Source organism: Mirounga angustirostris, unplaced genomic scaffold (assembly GCF_029215605.1).
Source record: "Mirounga angustirostris isolate CCGP_5_RB_7025 unplaced genomic scaffold, mMirAng1.0.hap1 SCAF_6, whole genome shotgun sequence".
NCBI lineage: Eukaryota > Metazoa > Chordata > Mammalia > Carnivora > Phocidae > Mirounga > Mirounga angustirostris.
The window spans coordinates 100529294-100535771 of record NW_026991714.1 but is presented as its reverse complement, the minus strand read 5'-3'; the positions used below and the strand labels follow the sequence as shown (position 1 = coordinate 100535771).

Below are 6478 nucleotides of genomic sequence, written 5' to 3'. Positions count from 1 at the left end.
CAGGATCATGACCTGAGCTGAAGGCAGTCACTTAACCAACTGAGCCACCCAGGCGCCCGATACAAGTTTTCTTCTAGAAGTTCTATAGTTTTAAGTTTTACATTTAGGTAAATGATTTATTTTGAGTGAACTTTTGTATATATTTGTATGTGATATGTTTCAAAGGTTTTTTTAATTTTTAATTTTGCATATGAATATCCAATTGTTCCAGTCCAATTTGTTGAAAAGAGTATCTTTTCTCTACTAAATTGCCTTTTTGCCTTTGTCTTGGAAAAGTAAGTTTTCCATATGTGTGGTTCTCCTTCTGGATTCTCTGTTCTATTTAAGTATTGTCTGTCTTTAAGCCAATTCCATAGTGTTTTGATTATTGTAGCTTTTTTTTAAAAAATTTATTTATTTATTTATTTGACAGAGAGAGCACAAGCAGGGGGAGCTGCAGAGGTAGAGGGAGAAGCAGGCTCCCCACTAAGCAGGGAGCCCCACTCAGGGCTCAATCCCAAGACCCTGGGATCATGACCTGAGCTGAAGGCAGCCACTTACCCGACTGAGCCACCCAGGAGCCCTGATTACTGTAGCTTTGTAATGATAAGGAAAATCTGTGTCCTAAGATGGCCGACCAAAGCAGCAAGGGAGTCCCAGTCCTTGCCCTGGGGCTCTTCCGGGTTCTTCTCCTTGTTCTGCTTCCTGTGCACACCAGTCCAGGTTCTTCTCCCTGCCCTGCTTCGCACAGGCGCTAAAAGTGCCAAGTATGCGGAAGTAGAAGTGTATAAATTGCCCCCTTTGTTTGTGCTCGGGGCTCAGACCTTTGGAGACCACTCTCCTCTGAGCCCACCAGCATTAAATAAACCTCCTATCCTCCAAGATCTCCGGGTGCGATCCAGCCCAGGTTCCGTAACAATAATAAATCCTGAAATTGGATACTTTAGCTCTCCAACTTTGTTCTTTTTCTCAAGCTTTTTGGCTTTTTGAGATCCTTTACATTTCCTCATAAAATTTAGAATCAAATTGTAAATGTCTACAAAAAAACCTGATGAGATCTTGATTAGGATTTCAGGCAACATATAGAACAATTTAGGGAGAATTACTGTCTTAATGAGATCAAGTTTTCTGATTTATGAACATGGTATGTCTCCTCATTATTTAGGTCTTCTTTAATTTCTCTGGGCAATATATCATAGTTTCTAGTGTACAGAAACTGTAATATATTCTTAAATCTATTTCAAAGAATAGATTTAATAGCTATTGGAAATGGCTATTAAAAATTTGGATTTCCCCCTCTCCTTCAGTGTTTTCTTTTTGTGTGTCAACTGTGTCATCTTCATTTTATTTCTTTTTTCCTTTTTCACAGAGAAATAAAGGTCTAGAAATAAAAATAAAATAAAATTTGAATTTCTAATTTTTCATTCCTAGTATACAGAAATATCATAGATTTTTATATCCTGTTACCATGTTATTTATCAATTCTAGTAGTCTTTTTTTTTTTTTTAATCTTTTAGGATTTTCTACTTAGACATGATTGCATTATCTGTGGAGAAGATAGTTTTAATTTTTCCCTTCCAATCTGTATGCCTTTTCCCCCCTTGCCTGCTTGCACTGGCTAAGACTTTCATTACAACTTTCAAAAGAAGTGGCAAGACTAAAAATTCTTGCCTTGTTTCCAATATTAGGGGAAAAACATTCAGTTTTTTACCATTAAATGTGGTATTAGCTTTCAGTTTTTTTGTAGATGCCTTTTCAGGTTGAGGAAGTTCCCTTTTATTCCTAGTTTGCTGAGAATTTTCTTTTTGAAATCATGAGTGAGTATTCAATTTTCTAAAATACTTTTTCTATATCAATTAAGATGATTATATAATTTTTCTCTTTTAGTCTATTAAGCTGGTGAAATACATAGATTTTTGAGTATTAAGAGGACCTTATATTTTTGGGATAAACTCCACTAGTCATGGTGTACTACCTTTCTCATATATTGCTAGATTAATTTCAATAATATTTTGTTAAGGTACTTTGATTTTATTGATGTGGGGATATTGGACTGTAGGTTTTCTTTATTATAATGTCTTTGATTTTGGTATCAGGGTAATGCTTGCCTCATTGAGAAGTGATGATTGAGAAGTGCTCCCTCCTCTATTTTGTGGAATGGTTTCCATAGAATTGGTATTATTTTGTCGATAAATGCCTTGTAGAATTTACCAGTGAAGCCATCTGGGCCTGTGGTTATCTTTTTTTTTTTTTTTTAATCAGATCTTATTTATTTGTTACTCTTAGAAAATCTCATTTTTTACTAGATTCAGACTTAGAGGTCGAAGCTCTCAGGGAGGACAGCCTCCGTCTCTTGGCAATCTGTCCCTGGTGTTTTTCTTTGGCCTCCTTTATTCTCTTGGCCAAAAGTTTCATATATTCTGCAGCCTCTTCCTGATTTTTCTTAGTACACTGTTTCTTCAAAGAAATACCCAAGTTTGTGTTGGAGGACATGTGGAGTAACAAGATGCTGAATCTTGGGCACTTTGGTTCTAGGTTTCTTTCTCTGTTTCGGGACTTTCTTACAACATACTGGCACACATCTTCTCTTTGGAGAGATTAGAAAGTTTGCAGACTCTGCTAGCTCTTTGGGGCCCCAGGTGACAAGGCACAGTAGTATCAGTGAGTCCAGGAATATCTTTCTCCCCTTTTCTTACAATGACCAAGTTGAGAACACCGAGACTGGCATCCACAATGAAACCCTGAATAGATTTGCACTTTCTTTCTCCAGTCCTCCTTGATCTGTAGCAGGAATGTCCCTTCCTCAGTAGCGGATGGACATGGCCATGGGTCAAGACTCCCTACTTAATAGGAAAGCCTTGTTTGTCATTGCCGCCACTGATTTGGACCATGTAACTCTTCCATTCTTCACCCAGAGCATTAGCAGAAACCTCTGTGACCATATGCTTCTCATAAAAAGTATGAAGTTTGCATTCATTGTCCACTTCAATAAATTTCTGTCAGCCAGTACTGGGAAAGAGATGTTCAGCTTTATCCTGAAGCAGCCTACACCTCTGAGGTACCACAAAAAAGAGCTGGTCCTGGAATTATCTTTATGGGGAAAAATTCAATTTCTTTCATAGATACAAGGTAATTCAGGATATCAACTTCTTCTTGAGTGAGCTTTGCTGATTTGTGTCTTTGAAGGAATTTATCCATTTCATCTAGGTTGTTGAATTTATTGTCATACAGTTGTTTTTAAAAATAACATTCCTTGGGGCACCTGGGTGGCGCAGTTGGTTAAGCGTCTGTCTTTGGCTCAGGTCATGATCCTGGAGTCCTGGGATCAAGCCCCTGGGATCGAGCATTGGGCTCCCTACCCAGCGGGGAGCCTGCTTCTCCCTCTCCCTCTGCCACTCTCCCTGCTTGTGCTCTCTCGCTCTCTCTCAAATAAATAAATAAAATCCTTAAAAAAAAAATAACATTCCTTTACTATCCTTTTCATGTCTTATAATTTGTAGTGATATCACCTCTCTGGTTACTGATATTGGTCATTTATATATTATGTTTTTTTCCAATCATTCTTGCTAGAATCTAGCAATTTCATTGGTTCAAAGGAAACACTTTGGGTTTCATCAAATTTTTCTATTCTTTTTCTGTTCTCTGTTTCATTAATTTACACTTTGATCTTTATTGTTTTCTTTTTTCTCCCTACTTTGGGGTTTACTTGCTCTTCTTTTTCTAGTTTTGTTTTTTGTTTTTTTTTTTTTTTAAAGAAGAAGAATTTATTAACTTGAGAACTTTATCCTTTCTGACATGGGCATTTATTGTTATAAACTTCCCAAGTACTGCTTTATCAGCATCCACAAATTCCAATATGTTATCAAATGCTGTCAAACATGCTGTCATGTCAAAAATGCTGTCTTTTTTTTTTTCAATTAGATTTTATTTTTACAGAAAAACTGAGAAGATAGTACAGAGAGGGTTTTCTTTTTATTCTGAAATTTTCTTTGTCTTATATTAAAATAGCCACTCCAGCTTTCTTTTGTTTCATGTTAGCAAGTTATATCTTTTTCCATCCTTTTACTTTTAACCTAATTATGTCTTTATAGTTAAGGTGCATTTCTTATAGGCAGCATATAACTGGGTTTGCTTTTTTATTCAGATTGATGATTTCTGCCATTCAGTTAGGGTGTTTGGACCATTTTGGGTGTCTGTAAACATCTTGATTTTGTTTTCATTTTTAAAAGATATTTTCACTGGGCACAGAATTCTAAGTTGACAATTTTTTGCAGCAATTTGAAAGTTGTATTCCAGTATCTTTTTGCTTTCAGTATCCTGGTGAGGGATCTACAATATTACCTTTGTCTTTTTTCCTCTGTATGTAAAGTGTTTTTTTCCCTCTAGCCATTTTTTTTTAAAGATTTTATTTATTTATTCATGAGAGAGAGAGAGAGAGAGAGGCAGAGGGAGAAGCAGGCTCCCAAGGAGCAGAGAGCCCGATGCGGGACTCGATCCCAGCACCCTGGGATCATGACCTGAGCCGAAGGCAGACGCTTAACCATCTGAGCCACCTAGGCGCCCCTGCCCTCTAGCCATTTTTAAGATGTTCTCTTTATCATCAATTTTGAGCAATTTGATTAAGATATGCCTTGTTTTCATTTTCTTTATGTTTCTTATCTTGGAATTCATTTGGTTTCTTGGATTTGTGATTCAATATTTTTCAGCACATTTGACGTTTTTTGGGTATTATATCTTCAAATATTTTTTCTGTTCCCTCTAGCCCATTTCTCCTCTCCTTTGTGGTTTCCAATTACTTATATATTAAGCTGCTTGAGGTCCCACGGTTCAATGACACTCTTGCCATTTTTTATAGTTTTCATTTTGGATAGTTTCTATTGCTATGCTTTCAAATTCACTATTATTTCTTCTACTGTGCCTAATCTGTCATTAATCTCATCTCAGACAGAGATTTTTTCATCGCAGACACTGTAGTTTTCAATTCTAGATGTTCAGTTTTTTTAAAAAACTATCATTCATGTTTCACTTAACTTTTTGAACATATGGGATATAGTTATAATAGCTGTTTTAATGTCCTTGTCTGCTAATCCTAGCATCTGTTGTCATTTCTAGGTCTGTTTCAGTTAGTTGATTACTCTCTTCAATATGGATTGTGTTTTCCTGCTTTTGTGTATGCCTAGTAATCTTTTTTTTTTTCCTACCTAGTAATGTTTGGTGGGCTCCCAGACATTATGAATTTTAAGTTAAGTGTTAAGTCCTGGATGTTTTTATATTCCAATAATGTTATTTTTTTTTCTGAGATTATGCAGCTAAATTACTTGGAAAGAGTTCGATCCTTTTGAATCTTGCTTTTATGATTTGCTAGGCAGATCTGGAGCAGCATTCAGATGAAGGCTAATTATTCCCTATTACTAAGTTAAGAGCTTCCTGGGTATTCTATTCATGAATTATCTGTTTTTCCAGTCTGGCACATGGGAAGAGGCACTATCTCTGGCTCTGTGTGACTCTGGGCATTGTTCTCTAGTCTTTTTGTATTGTGAAATATGCATGCATACATGCACTGATCAGGACCTTCTGAATATGTAAGGGGCCCCCTCTGTGGATCTCCAGGGTTCTCTCTCTGTACAACATTTTTCTCTTTGCTGTTCTGACTTGAGAATCCTAGCTGCCTTCATCTCACTGATTGCTTGGCTTTGTCTCCTCCATTCAAGGAATCCACTAGGCTCTACCTGGACTTCCCCCTTCCTGGGCCATGGCCTGAGAACTCTTGCAAGGCAATAAGCCACAGCAATTGCAGGGCTGGCTTGGTTCATTTCATTTCTCAGAGATTATTCTCCTTTATTGCTTGATGTCTAGTGTCTCTGAAAGTGCTGCTTCTTCATCACAAAGACCATAAATGCCCACACATTTAAATGATCACAGCCCCCTCCCCTCAACTAATATGCTTTCTGTCTCTGTGGATTTGCCAATTCTGGATATAGCATATAAAGGAATCATTCAATTATATGACCTTTAGCGTCTGGCTTCTTTCTTAGCATAATTAAAATTTTTTTTTAAATTTTTACTTTTTTAATTCCAATATAATTAACATACAGTGTTATATTAGTTTCAGGTGCTTATGATAAAGTATGGAAACTAGAAACTAGAGAGAAGTGGTAGTTACTTCTTGTGCACATTGTGCACACACTAAATGCCACTGAATTGTACATTTTATGATGGCTAATTCTGTGATATGTGAATTTTACCTCAATAAAAGATAAATACATACACTAATGCTAATAAATAAGTAAAATATTGCTTCTTATACTGGGTCTGTTTTTTAAAAAAATTATTATGTTGAGGGGGAGGGTAAACCTGGTCCCTGTTACTCTTTCTGTGGGCCTATAATTGACTATTCCAAGACAAAATAATAATAATGTACTCAAAGTTCAAAATGTATATAGAAATGGGATGTCTAGCTGGCTCAGTTTGTTAACCATCTGGCTCTTGATTTTATCTC

General features: G+C 36.4%; 1 pseudogene; it reads right to left on the bottom strand.

Annotated features, from left to right (window-relative positions):
* Window positions 1-2271: 2271 nt before the first annotated feature.
* LOC123847068 (small ribosomal subunit protein eS6-like) lies at window positions 2272-3463 on the bottom strand (annotated as a pseudogene).
* Between the last annotated feature and the right edge of the window lie 3015 nt (window positions 3464-6478).